Below are 23,570 nucleotides of genomic sequence, written 5' to 3' on the forward strand. Positions count from 1 at the left end.
GGAGCACTACCGAACTCCTTCTATGAAGCCACAATTACTCTTATACCTAAACCACAAAAGACCCAACAAAGAAAGAGAACTTCAGACCAATTTCCTTATGAACATCGACGCAAAAAATACTCAACAAAATTCTGGCAAACCGAATCCAAGAGCACATCAAAACAATCATCCACCATGATCAAGTAGGCTTCATCCCAGGCATGCAGGGATGGTTTAATATACGGAAAACCATCAACGTGATCCATTATATAAACAAACTGAAAGAACAAAACCACATGATCATTTCATTAGATGCTGAGAAAGCATTTGACAAAATTCAACACCCCTTCATGATAAAAGTCCTGGAAAGAATAGGAATCCAAGGCCCATACCTAAACATAGTAAAAGCCATATACAGCAAACCAGTGGCTAACATTAAACTAAATGGAGAGAAACTTGAAGCAATCCCACTAAAATCAGGGACTAGACAAGGCTGCCCACTCTCTCCCTACTTATTCAATATAGTTCTTGAAGTTCTAGCCAGAGCAATCAGACAACAAAAAGGAGGTCAAGGGGATACAGATCGGAAAAGAAGAAGTCAAAATATCACTATTTGCAGATGATATGATAGTATATTTAAGTGATCCCAAAAGTTCCACCAGAGAACTACTAAAGCTGATAAACAACTTCAGCAAAGTGGCTGGGTATAAAATTAACTCAAATAAATCAGTAGCCTTCCTCTACACAAAAGAGAAACAAGCCGAGAAAGAAATTAGGGAAACGACACCCTTCATAATAGACCCAAATAATATAAAGTACCTCGTGTGACTTTTAACCAAGCAAGTAAAAGATTTGTAAACAAGAACTTCAAGACTCTGAAGAAAGAAATTGAAGAAGACCTCAGAAGATGGAAAGATCTCCCATGCTCATGGATTGGCAGGATTAATATAGTAAAAATGGCCATTCTGCAAAAAGCGATCTACAGATTCAATGCAATCCCCATCAAAATACCAATCCAATTCTTCAAAGAGTTAGACAGAACAATTTGCAAATTCATCTGGAATAACAAAAACCCAGGATAGCTAAAACTATGCTCAACAATAAAAGGACTTGGGGAATCGCTATCCCTGAACTCAAGCAGTATTACAGAGCAATTGTGATAAAAACTGCATGGTATTGGTACAGAGACAGACAGATAGACCAATGGAATAGAATTGAAGACCCAGAAATGAACCCACACACCTATGGTCACTTGATTTTTGACAAAGGAGCCAAATCCATCCAATGGAAAAAAGATAGCATTTTCAGCAAATGGTGCTGGTTCAACTGGAGGTCAACATGTAGAAGAATGCAGATCGATCCATGCTTATCACCCTGTACAAAGCTTAAGTCCAAGTGGATCAAGGACCTCCACATCAAACCAGACACACTCAAACTAATAGAAGAAAAACTAGGGAAGCATCTGGAACACATGGGCACTGGAAAAAAATTCCTGAACAAAACACCAATGGCTTATGCTCTAAGATCAAGAATCGATAAATGGGATCTCATAAAACTACAAAGCTTCTGTAAGGCAAAGGACACTGTGGTCAGGACAAAACGGCAACCAACAGATTGGGAAAAGATCTTTACCAATCCTACAACAGATAGAGGCCTTATATCCAAAATATACAAAGAACTCAAAAAGTTAGACCGCAGGGAGACAAATAACCCTATTAAAAAATGGAGTTCAGAGCTAAACAAAGAATTCATAGCTGAGGAATGCCGAATGGCTGAGAAACACCTAAAGAAATGTTCAACATCTTTAGTCATAAGGGAAATGCAAATCAAAACAACCCTGAGATTTCACCTCACACCAGTGAGAATGGCTAAGATCAAAAACTCAGGTGACAGCAAATGCTGGCGAGGATGCGAGAAAGAGGAACACTCCTCCATTGTTGGTGGGATTGCAGACTGGTACAACCATTCTGGAAATCAGTCTGAGGTTTCTCAGAAAATTGGACATTGAACTGCCTGAGGATCCAGCTATACCTCTCTTGGGCATATACCCAAAAGATGCCCCAACATATAAAAAAAGACACGTGCTCCACTATGTTCATCGCAGCCTTATTTATAATAGCCAGAAGCTGGAAAGAACCCAGATGCCCTTCAACAGAGGAATGGATACAGAAAAATGTGGTACATCTACACAATGGAATATTACTCAGCTATCAAAACAACGACTTTTATGAAATTCAGAGGCAAATGGTTGAACTGGAAAATATCATTCTGAGGAGCTAACCCAATCACAGAAAGACATACATGGTATGCACTCACTGATAAGTGGCTATTAGCCCAAATGCTTGAATTACCCTAGTGGCCTAGAACAAATGAAACTCAAGACGGATGATCAAAATGTGAAGGCTTCACTCCTTCTTTAAAAGGGGAACAAGAATACCCTTGGCAGGGAAGAGAGAGGCAAAGATTAAAACAGAGACTGAAGGAACACCCATTCAGAGCCTGCCCCACATGTGGCCCATACATATAGAGCCACCCAATTAGACAAGATGGATGAAGCAAAGAAGTGCAGACCGACAGGAGCCGGATGTAGATCGAACCTGAGAGACACAGCCAGAATACAGCAAATACAGAGGCGAATGCCAGCAGCAAACCACTGAACTGAGAACGGGACCCCCGTTGAAGGAATCAGAGAATGAACTGGAAGAGCTTGAAGGGGCTTGAGACTCCATATGTACAACAATGCCAAGCAACCAGAGCTTCCAGGGACTAAGCCACTACCTAAAGACTATACATGGACTGACCCTGGACTCTGACCTCATAGGTAGCAATGAATATCCTAGTAAGAGCACCAGTGGAAGGAGAAGCCCTGGGTCCTGCTAAGACTGAACCCCCCAGTGAACTAGACTGTCGTGGGGAGGGCGGCAATGGGGGGAGGGGGGGGAGGGGAACACCCATAAGGAAGGGGGGAGGGAAGGGATGTTTGCCAAATGTACATAAGAAATACTCAAGTTAATAAAAAAAAAATACAAAAAAAAAAAAGAATAAAATAAATGTCTCAGTGCATTCTGTAAACTGTGCAGAAGCAATCTTGCCACAATTCTTCCTTATCTGAGTGGGAAGGGAAAGATTTCTCATCTCCACAGTGCCAAAAAGCTTCTCCCCCCACTGCTTTATGCAGGGATAGTCTACTTAGTGACTGATGTGGGCACACTGTTGCCTCCACACTGGGCACTGTGGGAGACTGCGAGTTCCTGCTGAGGATGAGTAACCCCTGTAGGAGGTACAGCTTTAGGGAAACAGTAGAAAAAGAAGGTGTATTTGTGAGTCCTGGGTTGTATAATTCTGCCCATTCCGTGAGATTCTTTGAATACTGCTTTCATCTATTCTTAAAATGAAGAATGTTATTTCATGAAGGTTGCAGCTTGCTATGTCTTATTTAAGGATACTTGGTATGGTCAAATGGCTTGACAAAATAGTTCATTTCCCATTTCAATGTCCTTGTTTATCTGTGAGGAAAATAGTTATTACAAGACTTTTCAATTATGAACTCTCATTCTTTATTATCCCTCTCAGGATTTTGAACATTATCAATCAGGGAAAGGATGGAGTTTCCAGGTAGTTTCAATGATAGACTCTCCATTCTGATCCCTGGACACTGGTGACTCTGTGTGTCCTTGTCCTTTGTTACAGCTTTATTTGGTGATATTCTATGCATATCCTCACATTTCTTTTCATACCATAGGTCTATTTAATCTAGTTAGAAGTACCCTTACTCTAATGCATTTTGGGCTGCTATAACCTACCTACAACCTTCCACTTATGTCGGAAACTTGAGTCTCAGTTTGGTGACATGGAGCCTGTGGAAATACAACCTTATATAATGTTCTTACAGCGGACACATAGGTCATTGGAGACCTCAACTTTGGAAAAAACATGAGACTGACCCTGCACTGCTTTTCAGCTTCATAACTGTGTTGTGAATTCTTAGCTTTTGTGTCTTCTCCTGCTATGATGTCATCTGATCACAAGTGAGCACAGCACATCTTTGAGGCATCAGAGCTGTGAATTAAATAAATTACTTTATACTATTACTGAGCCTTATGCTTCCTCTTAATAACATGAAATGTATTAGTACATGTCCTAGACAGAGGTTTAATTGACTGTTGCACCCTTCAAAACTGCCAGTGTGACTCAGGAACTATGAACTCTCTTACCTATTTTATCATTCTTTGAACAGGATTTTAGGAAATTATGAGAATTTACCCAATGACGTCTTCCAAGCTTTCTCATAGAAAGTGGTCTTAGTCTGTTCTCCAGATATAGGAAAGGCAATGGGGAACAGGCCAGAGCTCCAACTGGCCACAGTCATTTTAATGTGTTGTATTCCTTGCATGGTTGCTATTTGGCATTGTATTTATTGAAGAGGCTCAGGGATTTGAGCAGCAAGGGATTCCTTCCAGTGTGTCAAGGAGCAAAAGTGGATTACATAGTCCCTGTTGCAGTCTAATAGAACACATGTATGCATGCATACATACACATGTATACAAGTACCATACACACACACACACACACACACACACACACACACACACACACAAGAGCAAAATATGCCGAAAGAAATGTTGATTCTATCCCTCTTACAATCCACATCAATTGGGCACTTCAACTCACGAATGAAAATCACAAACTGTCTTGCTACAAAGCTCTCCCATATATAAGTTGGACTCCTCTGAAGAATGCCATCTAATACATTTGTGAGAATCAGTAGAAGCTCACTTGGGTAGAGTAGCAAGATCTTTCATTAAGAGAATAGGAAAACTAGGCTGTCAGTAAAGAATTTACTTGCAAGCAAAAGGACATAAGTTTCATTCTCAGAAGCCGCGTTAAACAAACAAACAAACAAACAACAACAAACAAATAAGCAAAAAACCATCAGCCATAAGGGTAGATGCACATAATCTCAGAGCTACCTGGAAAGCAAACAACTGGAACTTGCTGGCCAGTAGTCAGCAAGTACTGAGGTATTTCCAGGTCAGTGACAGCTGCCATCTCAAAATGGGGTGGCACAAGGAGAAGCTAGACATGTCTGTCTCTGTACTAATACCTTGCAGTTTAATTTTTTTTAAATACTATTGCTTTGTAGTACAGCTTGAGGTCAGGGACAGTCATTCCCCCAGATGTTCTTTTAATGTAGAGAATTGTTTTCACAATCCTAGGTTTATTATTATTATTATTATTATTATTATTATTATTATTATTATTATTATTTATGAAGTTGAGAACTGCTCTTCCTATCTCTTGAAGAATTGATTTGGAATTTTGATGGTGGTTGCATTGCATCTGGAGATCGCTTTTGGTAAGATAGCGATTTTTACTATGTTAATTCTACTGATCCATGAGCGTGGGAGGTCTTTTCATTTTCTTCCATTTCTTTTTTCAGACTTGAAGTTCTCGTCATATAGAATTTTCACTTACTTGGTTAGAGTTACATCAAGATATATTATATTTTTGTGACTATTGTGAAGAATGTTTTTTTCCCTGATTTCTTTCTCAGCCCATTTATCATTTGTATAAAGGAAGACTACTGATTTTTTTCTTTGATTTTATATTCAGTCAATTTGCTGAATTTGTTTATCAGGTGTAGGAATCCTGTGGCAAAATTTTTGGAGTTGCTTATGTATCTAATATATCATTTGCAAATAGTGATACCTTGACTTCTTCCTTCCAAATTTGTATCCCTTTGACCTCCTTTTGTTGTCTAATACCTTTAGCTAGAACTCTGAGTATGCTATTGAATAAATAGGGAGAGTGTGGGTACCCACAAATAAACATGTAAACCTATGGTTGCTTGATCTTTGACAGAGAAGCCAAAAATATACAGTGGAAAAAGGAAAGGGTTTTCAACAAATGATGCTGATCTAACTGGCGGTCTGTATGTAGAAGAATGTAAATTGATCCATTTTTATTTCATTGTACAAAGCTCAAGTCCAAGTGGATCATGAACCTCCACATAAAACCAGATATGCTGAATATAACAGAAGAGAACATAGAAAAGAACCTTGATCACATCCACAAAGGGGAAAACTTCCTGAAATTAACACTGATGGCTCAGGCTTTAAGAACAATTGACAAATGGGACCTCATCAAATCGAAATGCCTCTCTAAGACAAAAGTCACTGTCAATAGGACAAAAGAGCCACCTACAGATTTTGAGACGATCTTTACCAACCTTACATTGGATAAAGGGCTAATATCTAATATATACAAAGAACTCAAGAAGTCACACTCAAGAAAGCCTAATAACCCAATAAAATTGGGGTACAGAGCTAAACAAAGAATTTTCAACTGAGGAATCTCAAATGGCCAAAAAGCATCTGATGAAATGTTCAACATCCTTAGTGATCAGAGAAATGCAAATCAAAATGACCCTGAGATTCCATACTATACCAATCTCTAAGATCAAAAACTCAAATGCTGGCAGATAATAGCAAGGATCCAGAAAAATAGGAACACTCCTCCATCGCTGGTCGAATTGCAAACAGGTATAATCACTTTGGAAATCAATCTGGTGGTTCTTCAGAAAATGAGAAATTGTTCTTCCTGAACACCCAGTTATATACCACTCCTGGACATATACCTAAAAGATGATCCACCATATCACAAGGACATGTGCTCTACTATGTTCATAGCAGTGTTATTTATAATAGCCAGAAGCTGAATACAATCCAGATGTCCTTCAATGGAAGAATGGATACAGAATGGATTTCAGAGGCCAGGGATGCGAGAAGCTCCCAGGACCCAGTGGGGATGATATTAGCTGAAATGCCCAGCACCACCTTTACTAGATAGACATGGTCCTGAGTAGAGGTATGGCGCCACCCACCCATCTCAAAAATTTTAACCCAGGATTGTTTCTGTCTAAAGGAAACTCAGGGACAAAAATGGAGCAGAGATTGAAGGAAAGGCCATCCAGAGACTGTCTTATCTTGGGATCCATCCCGTCTGCAGATACCAAACCCCAACACTATTGCTGATGCCAAGAAATGCTTTCAGAGCCTGGTATGGCTGTCCTCTGAGAGGCTTTGTCAGCACCTGATTAAGAGAGATGCAGATACTCACAGGCAGTCATTGGACTCACCCTGGGGACCCAAATGGAAAATTTAGGGTAAGGACTAAAGGAGCTGGAGCAGATTGCAATCCCATAGGAAGAACAACAGTATCAACTAACCAGACCCCTCCAAGCTACCAGAGAGTAAACAACCAACCAAAGAGTATACATGCTGGGCCTTGGCTCCAACTACATATGTAGCAGAGGACTGTTTATCTGGCATCAGTGGGACAGGAGGCATTTGGTCCTGTGGAGGGTTGATGCCTCCAGAGGAGGGGAATGCTAGGGGGACTGGGTTAGAGGGTTGGGTGGCAGCCTCTTAGAGGCAAATGGGAGAGGGATGGAGTCAAGAGTTCTTGGAAGGGGACCACAAAGGGGGACAATATTTGAAATGTAAATAAATAAAATTATTAGCAACGACAAAAAAGGAAAGAAAAAGGAGAAGACATTTGAATTTCTCTCTTTTCTCTCTCTCTCTCACACACACACACACACACACAGAGAGAGAGAGAGAGAGAGAGAGAGAGAGAGAGAGAGAGAGAGAGGTAAGATAACTAAGCCAAATAAATATGGATCATTATGATAATGTTGTGTGGTACTGGAAATATATAATGCCTAAAGAGTACAGTTATAAAGCTTTACTTTACTGAGAAAGATACATAATTTATACAACTTGTTTGTCATAGTAATTTTCAAATTATGGTTCACAGTGCCAGGTAGGTCTGCTTCTATACTTACCAGTTAGTGTATTCATGGAGTTTAGTTATTCACTAAAATTATATAAGTAGATATATTTCCTTTTCTTTAAATTCAATTTGCATCCAGATTCTTTACCCCTCACCCAATAACTCCCTTCCAGTCTCTCCCAGATTCATCTCCCCTTCTCCTTGAGAGACTGGAGGCTCCCTTGGGTATTCACTTCACATTAGCCCATCAAATCTCTGCAGAAGTAGGTGTTTCTTCTCTCATTAAGGTCAGAGAAGACACCCGAGTTAGAGAACAATTTCCAAAGAAAGTCGACAGCTTTAGTGATATCCCCCACTTCAGTTATTCAGGACCCACATGAAGACTGAGATACACATATGCTACATATGAGGGGAGGGCATAAGAGGAGTTCATATATGGTGTTTGATTGGTGGGTCAGTCTCAAAAAAACTCCCAAGGTTCCAGTTTAGTTGACTTTGTTCATCTTCCTCCGGACAACCTATCCCCTTCTGGGTCCTCAGTCCGTCCTCCAACTCTTTCATAAGAGTCCTCAAGCTCCATCCAGTGTTTGGCTGTGGGTCCCTATATCTGTGTGCATCAGCTACTGGGTGGAGTCTTTCAGAGAAAAGCCATGATAGGCTCCTGTCTGCAAGCCAAACAGAATCAGTAATAGCGTCAGGGATTGGTGCTTGCCCATTGGGATGGGTCTCTAGTTGAGCCAGTCATTGCTTGTCCATTCCCTCAGTCTCTGCTCCCTCCCCTATTCCTACATTTATTGTAGGCAGGATAAATTTGGGGCCAAAAGTTGCATGGGTAAGTTGGTGTACCTATCGCTCCACTGGAATTTCTGCCTAGCTACAAGAGGTTCCATATTGCCACTATTGTGAGTTTCATCTAAGGTCAACCCCATTGACTCTTGGGAGCTTCTCCTATCTCAGATCTCTGGCACATCATCCAGAGATGTCACTTGCCACCTCAAACTCCAATAGCATCAGATTTCTATTCATTTTCATGGCCATCTGGCCATTTACCCTGTCTCTCCCCATACCTGATCCTGGATTCCCATCCCATGCTATTCCCCAAAACCTCTCCCACCCAGGTCCCTCCATTCATCTGCCTCTGATTTTAGTCCCCATTCTAAGAATCAAGCATCCTCACTTGGGCATTCCTTCTTGTCTATTTATTTTATTTTATTTTATTTTATTTGGCTCTGTGGAATGTCATGTCAGTATCCTGTGCTTTTTAGCTAATATCCACTTTAAAGTAATTACATACCATGCATGTCCTTTAGGGACTGAGTCTGAAAAATTCATGATGCCCTTGTTTTTAAAAGCTGGATAGTATTCCACTGTGTAGATGTTCCACAATTTGTTTACTCTTTCTTTAATTGTGGGATATCTAAATTGTTTCCAGTTTCTGGATATTATGAATAAAGCTGCTATTAACATAGTTGAACAAGCGTCCATATGGTATAATTGGGCATATTTGGGTATATGGCAAGGAGTGGTAAAGGTGGGTCTTGAGGTAGAAATATTTCCAGTGTTCTGTGAAACCTCCAAATTGATGTCCAATGCAGTTGTAAAAGTGGGCAGTCCCACAAGCAATGGAGGAGTGTTCCATTTTCTCCACCAGCATGTGCTATCACTTGAATTTTTGATCGCAGAAATTCTGACAGGTATTAAAAAGAATCTCAGTCATTTTGATTTGCATTTTCCTGATGACTAAGGACTTTGAACATTTCTTTAAGTGTTTCTCAGTCATTAGAGGTTTTCTGTTGAGAATTTTCTGTTTAGCTCTGTGCCTCATCTTTTAATTGTGTTATTTAAGTTGGTCTTACAGAAGTTTTTTTCAGTTTCATGAGTTTCCATTTGTTGATTGTTGGTCTTAGAGCCTGAGCCATTGGTGTTCTGTTCAAGCCGTTTTCTCCTGTACCAATGAGTTCATAGCTATTTCCTTTCTGTTTTATTAGATTTAGTGTATCCGGACTTACCTTGGTTGCCTTTGAACCCCTTGGACTTTAGTTTTGTGCAGGGTCCTATTTGCATTCTTCTACATGCAGACGTCCAGTTAGATCAGAACCATTTGTTAAAAAATGCTTTATTTTCCCACTGTAGGGTTTCACTTTCTTTGTCAAAATCAAGTTTCCATAGGTATGTGGACTTATTTCTGGGTCTTTCATTAGATTTCATTGATCAATCTGTCTCTTTCTATGCTGATACCATGTAGTATTTTTTTTTTAATTACTGTTGCTCTGTAGTACAGTTTGAGGTCAGGAATTGTGTTACCTCCAGAAGTTCTTTTATTGTTCAGGATTGTTTTAGCTGTACTGGGTTTTTTGTTTTTCTGTATAATTGAACTGTCAAAGTGTGTGAAGAATTGTGTTGGAATTTTGATGGGACCCACATTGAACATGTAGATTGTTAATATGGCCACTTTTATTATGTTAATCCTATCAATACAAGAACATGGGAGACTTTTCCATCTTCTGATATCTTCCTCAATTTATTTCTTCAGTGATTTGCACTTTTTGCTATATAGGTCTTTTACTTGCTTGGTTATAGTTACACTAAGATATTTCATATTATTCATGGCTATTGTGAAGGGTGTGGTTTCCCTAATTTTTTTTCAGCCTCTTTATTACTTGTATAGAGAAGGGCTACTGATTTCTTTGCATTTTCTATCTAACCACTTTGCTGAAGGTGTTTATCAATTGTTGGAGTTCTCTGGTATAATCTTTGTAGTTACTTATGTATACTCTAATATCATCTACAAATAGTGATACTTTGAGCTTTTCTTTCCAGTTTGTGTCTTCTTGATCTCATTTAGCTGTCTTATTGCTCTGGCTAGAACATCAAGTACTATATTGAATAAATAGGGAGAAAGTAGTGAACTTGAATCAACTGTGATCCTGCAATGCACCTAATCTCCAGGTTTCTGATGCTCTGGAGATCCCCTCTGCTGAATGCTTAACACAAGACAGAATTTTAGAAGTGTACCTGATACTTTTAGTGGTATTCCAAAATGACAATATAACCTAAGACTTTTCAAGATGTGTAGTGTGTAGATAGAGATGTAACAATCAAAATATCCAAATTGAAAGCTGCTCAGAAAAAAAAAGCTCATTTGGCTCAGCAATACACTGATTTCATGCAGATCCAACATAATGCAATAGGAGGAGAATGTTCTAGGTTAACAGACATGAATGAAAGATGCCACTGAAGTGCTACATATTAATGAGACCTTAGACATATTCTACAAATGAAGAATATGTACATTCTACAATTGTAGCTGACAAAAACAGTATTCAGATAACTTTCGACATGTTAATATGGTCTTCAATTTAGATAACTACACTATATCAATGTCAGATTTTCTGATAACATTACTGATAATTGCTGTAGGTTTAAGAAGAATGTATATGCTTTGAGAAACCAAAGTCTGAATAATTTTTGTGCATTCTCTGACTTTTGAAAATGTATTCTTAAATTAGCATTTGAGGAAATGCTAACTTATGCAAATTAGCATAAATTCATATAAATGATGTAGGATTTTATAATTTGAGTTAAGATAGGTAAGTATTCAAAATTGAATTTTTGCATATGGTCTGAGGTTTAGAAAATATTTGCCAAGGTATCTCTAAATAAACTATGAATAATGAAAATACTGAGTTCCCACTTTATTGTCCATATGTAGAAATTTAATCTCCACTCCATTATTCACAGCTCCTGATCACTAGTAGCAATATGGTTCCAGTTTGCTGGATTCCATATGCTTCTGGGCAAGAAACACGTTACAGCTTGTTATCTAAACATAAGCGCTAGAAAAGTAGGCAATCAAACAATACAGACTCAAGAAATAGTTGTTGATCCAAAACTAAAAGTGTTCAGGGTACTCAGAACAGGGTACTGCAGGTAGGCGCTCAGATATATTTTATTGCTGTGATGGAAAAAAGGTGCTGCCAATATGATTTTATTTCAAAAAATGAATCTCACACCACATAGATCAAGATGCACATAAATTTAAAATGATTATCACAGCAGTGGTAATCAATTATCCAAGTTTTTAACTAGCCTAATGTGAAGCAAAGTTTAACAGTGAAATATGACCTAATTTTTACTTTGACATTAATTAAGGATTATAATGATACAAAACATAAAATCTGAAATATATTGAAATCATACTACTTTAGCTTAAGACAAATGAACTATTTAATGGTGTTTTAAAGATATGTTTTTATTGATGAGAGTGTGTGTTTGTGCGTGTGCGTGTGCATGTGCACGCATGTGTGTGTGTGTGTGTGTGTGTGTTCACGTGTGCACAAGCATGTACGAGTGTCTATGTTGGAGGGGAATCACATTCCCCTGACACTGGGGTTAACAGGCAATTGTGAACCCCCAGATACAGGTAGGTGCTGGAAACTAGAAACTGGCCCTGAGCAGGAACAGAAATGTCTCTTAAGAGCTAAGCAAACTCTTCAGCCCCAACTTATAAAGAAGAATTTAGGACATACAATGATGTGAAATGTCACTTCTATTCACACCTACATATAACCTGCATGTTATTTTTAATGTATGTTTGCAGGACGAGGGTGTTTGGTATTGGATAATTAATTGGTGCTCTCTTCATTGGGTAAGATTATTTCTCTTCTCTTTGCATTCCTTAGTTGTCTGCAATGCTTTGTGTAGAGTTATGGCCTCACACCGTTTTCCCTATCCACATTGGCCTATCTACTTTGAAGGGACCATTTGTATAAACCCAGCCTATTACCTTTATAAAGAGTCCTTTCTCTTTCAAAATCCCTTGCATTAAGATAAGGTTACTAGTGAACTCTGAAGAAACCAGATTGTGTGGACAAATACAATATATAACTGCCTTTTTTTAAAAAAATCATCCTACAGAAGTCAAAAGCTCTCTGGGAGGAGTTGAAGGAAGAGAAAAGCATGATCAAAAAATCTCACAAGAAACAAATTTTAATTAAAATTGTTTTTCAGGTAGAATTTTTATTACTATGTTATATTCATTTCACATTTAATCCAGAGCAACAATTTGTTCAAGAAATATTTACTAGACAATTCCCATGTTCCTTTTACAACTTTTTAAAAATTTAAATCAGTTTTTTATTAAAACAATATATTCAGTAACAACCATTTAGAAAGAAAAACAGTGTTCTCCTGGTTTATTCGTTTTCTAGTATTAGACCTGGTGCTTAGGAGCAAGTGCTCAACATTTTTACCAGGTTCTGACATTTGGTGTTTGTTCCTCCACTTGAAATTTGTTGATGTTGCTATTTCTTTGTCGGCCCTTTAAAATTTCTTGTTCTAATAAATGAAGATTGGCCTTGCTTTGACATCATGTTATCACTGTGTCTTCCATTATGCTTATACAATATAGTTCGATGTTATTCATTCTCCTCCCAGTTTGTCCTCTACCACTTCCCCTCTCTGATCTACACTGTAAATGGTCAACAAACACCCTCCAGGCTTGGCAACTCCAACATTAATATTCCCAGTCAGGAACATTACTGCTACTGTTCTGAATAATTATTAAAAGTCCAAATGTGAGATTACAGAATTGAGCTCCCCAACTAGCCTCAAAAATTTTGTGTGTTTGGACACTGTTCTAGTTTTCTCACAAATTGCAGTGGACAAAGACTGACCAAACGCAACTTGCGAAGTGATGCAATATTCTGGCTTACATTTCTAAAACACAGTCTATCATTCAGGGAGTTCAAGGTAATGATTCAAGACTCAAGCTCAATTCAACCTGGTGGCAGGAAGTAAATCTAAGACCACAGAGAAATGTCGTTTACTATCTGTTCTCTATGATTTGTTCATCCTTAACAAGCAACAGCAACAACAACAACAACAACACAACTCACAATCACCAGCTTATGCTGACACCACCCACAAGTGACTAAGCCCTTCCATATCAACCAGTAACTAAGAAAATATCCCACAGACTTGCCTATGGACTGTGGTGGAGGCATTTTCTCAGGCAAGGTTGACTCTTCTCAAATACCTAACTTGTATACTGACCAAAAACTAACCAGCAGAACATACTTTATCTTTGGGTCTTCACATCTTGAATCAATTCCCACTACTTAGTAACATCCATGTGAGTAAGGAATCATCTATGGTGACTATAGTTTAATGGGATTTTAATGAGGAAAATCGTCACTCAGAGGCAATAATAGGTTCATGTCTCAAGGTCAACAGAAAGAACCGTACACAAAATGCAAATCTCTACAGAAAGATCAATTAATCTGGGTCCTTCCCAGGAAAGGCTGATTCCATAAGAAAGAACAATAAATAAGTTAAAAAATTATTAAAGCCTCCTTTGTGTGTGAAGGTTTGAAGAAAGTTAAAATTAATCACAAGTAGTGGTTGATTCTAGACATTGTTTTGTTCAATTTTTAAGTTTCTATTTATTAATCAGTACAAAATGTTTCTTCCAATGCTTTCAATGGGTGATTTTTTCTCTGTTCTTTCTTTAGCACTATACATTGTAAAGTAGCACATATATAGCGCCATCCATTCACGATGGAAATAAATATGTATAAAATAAATACAGTTACCATGGATATAGAAGCACAGATTTTACTTCATCAAGTTTCCTAAGCTTCCCCTTTATATTCTTTGGAGTGTCTAATTCTTCTCCAACATCACTAAGCTTTCACACAACTGCTTACCACACGCAGTCTCTAAATAAATGTTGCTTAGAAGAAACCTTGGGTCCCTCTCACCCAAAGAAAATAAGAGAATGCATTCTTGCCCCAAATTGGGAAACAGACATGTCTTAAACCTTAACAAAGATTCCCCGTACCATGTTATTTTGATTTGAGCAAGTAGCTGTTTATGGGGCCACACTATTTTTAGAGTCTCTGTGTGGGAGGTACTGCTTTAAACTGTACTATATTTTGGTCTCTTGCAAAGGTCATACTGAAACAAAGATGTCAATATAGCAGTGGTCAGAAAGCAGTTAATGCTCCCTTTAAATGCACTACTTCTAAAGTGGAAGGGAAAACCTGCCATACTAGCAAATCATTTTTAATTTTTTAAATGTTATATTCTGCAACAAAAATCTTACAGGTAATGTAAGGATAAAACCTAAGACAAGTAAGAGTCCTGTTCTTCCATTTGCATGGTTTGGTTCAGAATCCTCAGAAAACAGACAGAACCATCACAATTCTCTCCATTCGAGAATATTTTCATATATTTTTAAACTACGTTTGCCTCCTATGTTCACTTGAGCTATATTGCCATCGGTATTTCATGAGAACTGTCACCTCAATTGTCAGAGTAATTGGACTCCTTTTAAAAGCATACACACTTTTAACTATATTAGGAAAATGTTATAGCCCATTTCCTCTCATTTAAGCATTTAAATAATGTTGCTCTTGATGGATGTTTTTGATATAGGTAGAGTGACATATCTGAAAGTAATGGGAGTTTTATCTCTCTCTTCATGGGAATGCAAGGTAGATTGCTCGAGTCTCAGACAAATCAACATCCACCAAAGTGGCACCAGGCAGGTGGCTTCCAGGTCTTTTGTCTAAACAATTAAAAATGGAAAATAATAAACCAAAAGATAATTCTAGACAACTAAAAATGGAAATAAGTCAAAAGATAATTCTAGAAAGACTTTATTTGTTTTCAGGATTGCATGGGGGGAGCACAAGAAAATGAATATAAAAGCATCAGATTCTATTTAAGTATTGGACACCAAGCTCTATTGGATAGCTGCATTTTGCGGCTGAAACAGGTATGGGGTCTGGGGAGACTCATTGGTAAGTCCAACTGGTCTACCCACAGGGTACTCTTAGTACTCTTCAGATATATTTGTCAGATAGAGATATGCATTTAAGGTAGGTAAAAGGGGAAGAAAGATAAAAAGAAAGTACACAAGGAAACGCTTATGTTATGGCATTTCTGTACTCCACCCAATAGAGAACCAAAGTTTTTGCTGCTGCTGCTGCTGCTGCTACTGCTGTTTCTACTGCTGTTGTTTTGTTCTTGTTTTTTCTCCTGCTCTGGCCAAGGAAAGAATTAGAGCTCTTTATTTTATAGTCACTAACCTAAAATGAACTGACTAGCTTGAGGCTGCTGTTCTCATCACTCTGGCCTTAATTAGAGTAACTAGTTTTAGTGTACCTGTTTTTATGTGGAGGTCCTTGATCCACTTGGACTTGAGCTTTGAACAGGACAATAAGAATGAATCAATTTGCATTCTTCCTTATGTGGCCTCCACTTGAACCAGCACTACTTGTTGAAAATGCTATTTTTCCCCCCACTGGATGGTTTCAACTCCCTTGACAAAGATCAAGTGAGTGTAGGTGTGTGGGTTCATTTCTGGATCTTCAATTCTGTTCTATTGATCTACCAGCCTGACTCTGTATCAATACCATACAGTTTTTATCACTATTGCTCTGTAATACAACTTGAGGTCAGGGATGGTGATTCACCCACAAGTTCTTTTAGTGTTGAGAATAGTTTTTAGCAAAATATTTTTTGTTATTGCAAATGGATTTGCAAAATGCTTCTAATTCTGAAGGACTGAGTTGGAATTTTGATGGAGATGGTATTGAGTCTGTAGAATGCTTTTGGCAAGATGGCCATTTTTACAATATTAATCCTGCCAACCCATGAGCATGAAAGATCTTTCCATCTTCTGAGTTCTTAAATTTCTTTCTTCAGTGACTTGAAGTTCTTGTCATACAGATCTTTCACTTGCTTGGTTAGAATTACGCCAAGATATTTTATATTATTTGTGACCATTGTAAAGGGTGCCATTTCCCTAATTGCTTTCTCAGCCTGTTTATCCTTTGATTAGAGGAAGGCTACTGATTTGTTTGAGCTAATTTTATACCGACCCACTCTGCTGAAGTGTTTATCAGGTTGAGGAGGTCTCTGGTGGAATATTTGGGGTTAAGTATGCTATCATTTCATCTGAAAATAGTGATATTTTGACTTCTCTCTCTCCAAATTATTTCACTTTGACCTCCTTTTGTTGTCTGATTGCTCTGGCTAGGACTTTGAGTACAATACTGAATAGGTAGTAAGAGAGCAGGCAGCCTGTCTAGTCCCTGATTTTAGTGGGATTGCTTCAAGTTTTTCTCCATTTAGTTTGATGTTGGCTACTCGTATGCTATATATTGCTTTTGATTAGGTATGGGCCTTGAATTCCTGATCTTTCCAAGACTTTTAACATGAAGGCTTGCTGAATTTTGTCAAATGCTGTGTCAGCATCTAGTGAGATGATCATGATTTTTTTTTGAGTTTTTTTTATGTAGTGGATTATGTTGATGGATTTCCAAATATTGAACCATTCCTACACCCCGGGAGTGAAGCCTATTTGATCATGATGGACAATCATTCGATGTGTTATTGGATATAGTTTGTAAGATTTTTATTGAGTATTTTTACATTGATATGCATAAGGGAAATTGGACTGAAGTTCTCTTTCTTTGTTGGGTCTTTGTGTGGTTTAGGTATAAGAGTAATTGTGGCTTCATAGATTTCTGCACTAAACCCATCTTGTCCTGGGCTTTTTTTTTTTTTGGTTGGGAGACTTTTAATTACTTCTATTTTTTTTAGAAGTGATGGGATTGTATAGATGATTTATTTGATCCTGATTTAACTTTGGCACCTGGCATCTGCTTAGAAAATCGAGATTTTCCAGTCTTGTTGAGTATATGCTTTGTAGTAGGATCTGATGATTATTTGAATTTCCTCAGTTTCTGTTGTTATGTCTCCCTTTTCATTTCTGATTTTGTTAATTTGGATACTTTTTCTGTGCCATCTGATTAGTCTGGCCAAGGGTTTATCTATCTTGTTGTTTTTCTCAAAGAAGCAACTCATGGTTTTGTTGATGTTTTGTATAGTTCTTTTTGTTTCTACTTGGTTGATTGCAGACCTGAGTTTGATTATTTCCTGCCTTCTACTCCTCCTGGGTGTATTTGCTTCTTTTTGTTCTAGTGCTTTTAGGTGTGCTATCAAGCTGCTAGACATATGCTCTCTTCCTGTTTCTTTTGGCAGGCACTCAGAGCTATGAGTTTTCCTCTTAGCACTGCTTTCATTGTGTCCCATATGTTTTTGTAAGTTGTGCCTTTATTTTCATTAAATTCTAAAAAGTCTAAATTTCTTTCTTTATTTCTTCTTGACCAAGAAATCATTGAGTAGAGTGTTGTTCAGCTTCCAATCTTTGTTTTTATTAAAGGTCAGCCTTATCTTCTTGTATCTGTTGAGGCCTGTTTTGTGACTGATTATTTTGTCAATTTTGGAGAAGGTATCATGAGGTGCTGAGAAGAAGGTTTTAGGATGAAATCTTCTAAAGATATCTGTCAAATCCATTTGGTTCATAACCTCTGTTAGTTTTTCGTTGTCTCTGTTTAGTTTCTGTTTCCATGATCTGTCCATTGATGAGGTGGTGTGTTGAAGTCTTCCACTATTGTCTTGTGTGCTGCAATTAGTGTCTTAAGTTTTGTAAGGTTTCTTCTATGAATGTAGGTGCCCTTGCATTTGGAACATAGATATTCAGGATTGAGAGTCCATCTTGGATTTTTCCTATGATGAAATTTTCTTCCTTTTTTTTGATAACTTTTGGTTGAAAGTTGATTTTATTCAATATTAGAATGACTAGTCCAGCTTGTTTCTTGGGACCATTTGCTTGGAAAATTGTTTTCCAGCCTTTTACAATGAGATAGTGTCTGTGTTTGTCACCGAGTTATGTTTCCTGGATGTAGCAAAATGTTGGGTCCTCTTTCTCTATCCAGTCTGTGAGTCTATGTATTTTGATTAGGGAATTGAGTCCCTAATAAAATATTGAGAAATATTAGGGACCAATGTTGTTGTTTCCTGTTATTTTTGTTGTTAGAGATGAAATTACATTGTGTGGCTATCTTCATTTATGTCAATTTAAATTAGATTACTTTCTTGCTCTTTCTATGGTACAGTTTCCCTCCTTGAGTTGGAGTTTTCCATCTATTATCTTTTACAGGACTGGGTTTGTGTAAAGATATTGTATACATTTGGTTTTATCATGGAATGTCTTGGTTGCTCCATCTATGGTAATTGAGAGTTTTGTAGGGTTTAGTAGCCTGGACTGGTGTTTTCTTAGCATATGTATAACATCTGCCAAGGCTTTCATAATCTCTGTTGAGAATCTGGTGCAATTATGACAGGTCTGCCTTTATACGTTACTTGACCTTTTTCCCTTACTGCTTTTAATGTTCTTTGTTTTTTTTTTTTTTAATTTGGTGTTTTGTCTATTATGTGAAGGGAGAAATTTCTTTTCTGATCCAATTAGTTTGGATTTCTGTAGACTTCTTGTATGTTCTTGTGTACCTCTTTCTTTAGATTGTGGAAATTTTCTTCCACAATTTTGTTGAACATATTTACTGGCCCTTTATTTGAGAATCTTTGTTCTCTTCTATACCTATTATCCTTAGGTTTGATCTTCTCATTGTGTCCTGGATTTCCTGTACTTTTTGGATTAGGAGCTTTTGGAATTTTACATTTTCTTTAATGGTTCTGTCAATATTTTCTATGGTATCTTCCACATCTGTGATTCTCTCTTCTATCTCTTCTATTCTGTTGGTGATGCTTGCATCTAAGACTCCTCATCTCTTCCCTAGGTTCGTTGTCTCCTTTGTGATTTTTTTTATCATGTCTATTTCTATTTTTAGATACTGGGTGATTCTGTTCAATTCCTTCATATGTTTGGTTGTGTTTTCCTATAATTCCTTAAGTAAAATTTGTGCTTCCTCCTTTAAGGGCTTCTACCTGTTTACCTCGGTTGTACTGCATTTCTTTAAGTGAGTTATTTATGTCCTTAAAGTCCTCTAACATCATCATGAGTTGTGGTTTTAAATCAAAATCTTGCTTTTCTGCTGTGTTAGGGTATCCAGGGCTTGCTGTGGTGAGGGAACTTTGTTCTGATGATGCCAAGTGGCCTTGGTTTCTGTTGCTTAGATTCTTGCCCTAGCCTCTTGACATCTGCTTATCTCTGGTGTTAGTTTGTCTTGCTGTCTCTGACAGTGGCTTGATCCTCCTGTAAGCCTGAGTGTCAATACTCCTGGAATCTGGTTTTCTCCCAGTGGTTTCTGGGTACAGAGAGCTGTGTTACAGGGTCAGCTCCAGACAAAGGCATGAGAGTAGAAATTTTAATTATCCATGTGCCATTAAATAAATATAGGCATAAAAGTACAAAAAAATCAATTTTCATATATTCTGTATTTGAATGTTCAACATAGTTAATTTCTCTTTACAATATACCCTTAATAATAAATATAGTTAAGATCTTCAAAAATTTAACTGAATATATATGTGAATACATTTCACATTTTGATTTGCCCAAAGCGTCCAATATACAAGTAATGTGTAGTTCCAACAGAAATCCTAAAATGGAATGTAAGCTCACTAAGTAGCATCTTGCTGCCTGTCTATGTTTTGTTTTGAACAATGTGAATGTCTTTGTTGAAGAGTTTGACCTGCTCATACACACCCAATGCCCTGCCACTGCTAAAAGAGTTTAGTACTTGGGCACAGTGTCACTCTTATGTTGTCCTGGGGGCATCATATGCCATTTAGCTGCACTCAGAATTTTTAATATCGCGGTGGCACTGCTGTGGAAATCCCTGTACTGCTTTTGCATCTGTGAAAATAAAGGATCCTATTGTTACACAATGTACTATGAAGAAAGTGAGAGCCTTTTATTCTTCTGGTCCCTTTATAGTATCTGGTGCTATTGGGGCAGAGACTGCTGAGGGCAAGAAACAAAAGTAGGGCAAGCTTGAAATCAGTGAGTTTTGTGTTCCCCGGTGGACCACTTTCAGTAATATAATCTTTCTGTTTTGGCACTCAAAATTCTGAAATTAAAATGACTATAAAAATGTATTGCAGGCTGTTTGCTTTTGTGAGGTAGATGATTTAGAGCTATAAGTTATGTGTTTAAGCCAATAAAATACCAAAGCAGAGTTGGGCCAGTGGTTGACAAGACTCTGGAATCGATAATTTGGGGGAAATTTCAGCAGTGGATCAGAACACATAAAACTTTAATGTAAATGTGGAATTTTTGAGAGTGAAACTGGAGCTGGGAAGTGATTTTGAAATCATGCCAGGAGTACTTCTTTATATACCACTCTTTCTTTACCAAGCCCATCTTATTCTTAGGGGTAGTACTCTTCCCAAGCTTAGATTATCTGTTTAAACTCTCCCGCAACAGTTGAGGAAAATGCAGAAATACAGATTACCCGCTTTTGACTTTTAGAGATAACACAATCACAAGCAAAGGGCAAGTCATTTGTATATTAATGAACAGAAAGATGGTACAAAAGACTGACAGAGGTAGAAAAATAAGAAATTAAAAATAAAAGACAGGCTTTCCAATAAATGTTTATGGAATAACTGGATATCAACATATAAACTAAAAATGAGAATGAATAAATAAAGATTAACTCCTTAAAATATAGCATAAGCCTATATGTAGATGGAAAGGTACAGAACTTCTGGGAGAAAGCATAAGAGAAACCTGGGGCTTAGCAATATATTCTTAGGAAAAACAACCAAGCAAACATCAATCACAAAATAAACTTAGAAACTGAGACGTATAAAATAAAATAAAATAAAGTTCTGTGAAAGATATACACATTTAAAGGAATCAAAAGAAAGTAAAAGTGGGAATAAGATATTTAAAACTGGAATGTCTGACAAAATACTTAAATTTAGTCTGACACAAAAACAAAACCTAACAATTACAATGTAAGTAACCATGTTAGAAAAATTATCCTCATGCTTCAATAACCATTTCACCAAGTCAATATGATGGGAAATAGCATCAAAAGGTTACAGGAAACTTGACCTGTCCATTGTTCCACAGAGAACACCTAAAAAACCAAACACATCTATCTGAATGGGTATTACCAGAACTAGAAAATAATCAAAATTGAATGAGGGAGGGTGGCACATGCTTCTAATCCTAGCACTTAGGAAACAGAGACAGAAAACTCTGTTATCCAGGCCCACAAGATACACAGTGATCTTATCTTTATTAAAACATACAAATAAACAGAACAACCAACCTAACAAACGAAATTGGCACTACCCATTGTTGAAAGCAGTCAAACATTTCTATTAGTCAAATTAGTGCTGAAACCACAAAACAGCCACTATACCCAATAAAGAAGTTTTGAAGGACTTTATTTCCCTTTACTGGGATTCTGTCTCAAGCTCACTGTATGTAGGTTTTCAGAGCTGACCATTTAGCTCGGAACCAGTTGCTTCACTCTTCCCTAGGGAAGGCCACCTCTCTAACTCTCAGCCTTCCTTAGCTGACCATAGTTCTTTGTGTAGTGTTGATGTCTGTGGGTTTTCTCCTGTTCACTTCAGCAAGATTACTATTGTCCTTGTTCTGCACATGTTTGGGTAGTCATGTTGTGAATGATTTACAGGTGTACCTTGTAACATTCCTAGAAGATACAATCACACAGCAAACTCCCTGATCTTCTGGCTTTTACAATCTTTATGCCCTCCATTGTAAAATGATCCCTGATCCTTAGGTATGAGAGTGCAAATATGTCTACTTGGTCTATGCTCCACAGTTGAGCATTTTAATTGGCTATAGTTTTCTGTTTTGGTTCTTGGTAATCTTTCTTGGTAAGGTACAAGAATTATGCTATTTATCTCTAAGGATATTAACAAATGTTTACAATCTGTTTAGGGATTCTGCTGATATAATACAGTTGTAAATTCTCCTCCAAGCATCCATAAGTTCACTACCTCTAGGTAGTCCTCGAATTTTCAAGTACAAGGAATAATCATTCCAGTTGATGAATAGGTCTTAAACCCAATCAGAGTGTCCTTGGTACTACCAACATATGCATATTATGACTGGCTGCACCCTTAGATGCTGATTCCAGCTGTGGTTCATAGATATCATGGTTTTGTATGACTGTTGGCTATTCCCTTCCTTTGTGACCTTGCATGTAACTTTCTGGTATTATGAAAGGTACACAATGATATGTTTTGCTCATATTTATCCTCCATGTCAATTTTTCTAAGGTCGACCACTTCTTCCCTACCCATCCATCTCTGTATCCTCTTTGTTCTTTTCTTCTTTGTTTAACATTCAAGACTACCTTGCACTTTGCATACGTTCATGGAAGTGTGGGCTTGCACTGGAGGATGGCTGCTCTACCTACCAGGAGTTACATTCTTTAAGGAAACTGATTGTCCCTTTCCCAGAAGCTATCTCTTCCCAATAGCGCCTATCTCTATCAGGGAATTTGTGTTTACATTTTCTCTTCGTAGGACATGACATAGATTGAGCATACAGAGGTGTGCAACCTTTTGGAGTTCATATGTGCAGCTAACCTGCTGTGTCTAGAATGCCCTTTTACTTTGAAATACCTGCCACTACTGGTATTTACAATCTCTGTGTCCCCTCTTCCATTTGATCACTGAGTCTTGGGATGGGATATTATTATTCAAATTTTTATGTGAATAAACGGTGAGTTTAAACTCTTCTTGATTTAAGAAATACATTGCATTCCTATAAAAGGTTAAAGATACATCTAGTGACTGGAGAAATATCATATAGCCATAAATACCTGAGTTCAGTTCCCAGGATGCATGTAAAAGTAAAGCCCGGGCTAAAAAATGCAGGTGAGAACAGATTGGGAAAAGATCTTTACCAATCCTACAACAGATAGAGGCCTTATATCCAAAATATACAAAGAACTCAAGAAGTTAGACCGCAGGGAAACAAATAACCCTATTAAAAA

This window comes from Rattus rattus, chromosome 1 (genome assembly GCF_011064425.1).
Source record: "Rattus rattus isolate New Zealand chromosome 1, Rrattus_CSIRO_v1, whole genome shotgun sequence".
NCBI classification, from domain to species: Eukaryota; Metazoa; Chordata; class Mammalia; order Rodentia; family Muridae; genus Rattus; species Rattus rattus.